Source organism: Chenopodium album, chromosome 19 (genome assembly GCF_948465745.1).
Source record: "Chenopodium album chromosome 19, dcCheAlbu1.1, whole genome shotgun sequence".
Taxonomy (NCBI): Eukaryota; Viridiplantae; Streptophyta; class Magnoliopsida; order Caryophyllales; family Amaranthaceae; genus Chenopodium; species Chenopodium album.
This window is the reverse complement of record NC_137852.1, coordinates 43,888,642-43,891,006: the sequence shown is the minus strand read 5'-3', so window position 1 is coordinate 43,891,006 and position 2,365 is coordinate 43,888,642.

The following is a 2,365-nucleotide window of genomic DNA, read 5'->3' as shown; positions in this document are numbered from 1 at the left end:
AGCTTGTATGTACTCAGTTTTGCTGATTGCGTGCTTTTGTGTGTGTTTTCTTTTGGTCATGGCCTTCGCCTTTCAATGACCCTGTGATGATCCAATTATTACACTCGTATTATTGGGGAGCAGTATTGCACAGGTTAGCTTGATGATGTATGTGAAGTTCGGGGATTTGACATACGCATTGTCAAGGGATTGGTGTGATTGAGAGTATTCGTTCTTTGTGTTGAACTTATTTATGCTTTGCTATTTCGTTTATGTTTTGGACTTTGATTATTGGTTTGGTTTTAAATAAGGGTCTTACATGGTTCCAATTTGTAAGCTTTGACTTATTAATTTCCTAAACTATGTTATTTTAAAGACTTATGTTTGATTTTTCCGCTGCGATACTTTGATAAAGCCTTAACGTTTTAACACGTGGCGGTAACACGTCAATGCTTCTCCACTATTTTATTTAAAGTAAGTGGTTTGGAAAAGGGAGAATTATTGGGGTGTTACAACCGTAGTACCTAATACCTCCCAGGAGTCCAATTCAATGGGTGGAACCCTCCAATATGCCTTAAAATTGTCAATTTACCTGCTCCAAACTTGCGCCGATTTCGTAAACTGAAGCCTAATGCAACCATTTTACCATTTTTTACAACATGTAATGGTTATAAATGGTTCCACACGTCATTATATGACCCTAAGATCCCCTAAAGTCACAAGACTTTTTGCCACCGGACCCCGTAACATCAAAAATTCCTCAAAAAGCGTGGATAATAGCATTCTATTTTGTAATCTTTTGACATTTTTTCGCCCGAAAATAAAAATTGCCGAGATGTTTAACATAGTACCTAATACCCTCCGGGAGTCCAATTCAATGGGTGGAACCATCCAGTATGCTAAAACGGTCAATTTACCCGTTCCAAACTTGCACCGATTTCGTAAACTGAAGTCTACCACGATCATGTTTTACAAGATGTAATGGTCATATATTGTTCCAAACGTCATTATATGACCCTAAAATGTATCCCTTAAGGTCTCAAGGCTTTTCGCCGCCAGACCCCGTACCATAAAAAATTCCTCAAAAAGCGTGGATAATAGCCTTTAGTTTAGGAAATTTTTGACTATTTTTCGCCCGGAAATAAAAATTGCCGAGATCTTTACCGTTGTACCTAATACCCTCTAGGAGTCCAGTTCAACGGGTGGAACCATCCAATATCCCTTACAACGGTTAATTTATCCATTCCAAACTTACAAATATTTCGTAAACTAAAGCCTACCACGACCATTTTTTACAATATATAATGATCATATATGGTTCCAAATGTCATTATATGACCTTAAGATGTATCCCCTATGGTCTAAAGACTTTTCGCTACCGGACCCCATAACATCAAAAATTCCTCAAAAGCCGTGGATAATAGCTTTCAATTTTGGAATTTTTTGACATTTTTTCGCCCGAAAATAAAAATCGCCGACATGTTTACCATAGTATCTAATATCCTCAGGGATTCCAATTCAATGGGTGGAACCATCGAATATGCCTTAAAACGGTCAATTTACCCGTTCTAAACTTGCAACGATTTCGTAAACTGAAGCCTACCACGACCATTTTTTACAACATGTAATGGTCATATATGGTTCCAAACGTCATTATTTGACCCTAAGATGTATCCCCTAGGGTCTCAAGATTTTTCGACTCCGGACCCCGTAACATCAAAAATTTCTCAAAAAGCGTGGATAACAGCCTTCAATTTTGGAAATTTTTGACATTTTTTCCCCCGTAAATAAAAATTGCCGAGATGTTTACCATAGTACGTAATACGCTCCGGGAGTCCAATTCAATGGGTGGAACCATCCAATATGCCTTAAAACGGTAAATTTACTCGTTCGAAACTTGCACTGATTTCATAAACTGAAGCCTAGCTACCACGACCATTTTTTACAATATGTGCTGGTCATATATGGTTCTACACGACATTATATGATCCTAAGATGTATCCCCTAAGGTCTCAAGACTTTCCGCCACCGGACTCCGTAACTTCAAAAATTCCTCTAAAAGCGTTAGCCTTTGGAATTTTTTGACAATTTTTCGCCCGAAAATATAAATTGCCGAGATGTTTACCATAGTACCTAATATCCTCCGGGAGTCCGATTCAATGGGTGGAACCATCCAATATGCCTTAAAACGGTCAATTTACCCGTTCCAAACTTGCATCGATTTCGTAAACTGATGCCTACCACGACCATTTTTTACAACATGTAATGGTTATATATGGTTCTAAACGTCATTATATGACCCTAAGTTGTATCCCCTAAGGTCTCAAGACTTCTCGTTACCAGAACCCGTAATATCAAAAATTCCTCAAAAAAACGTGGATAATAG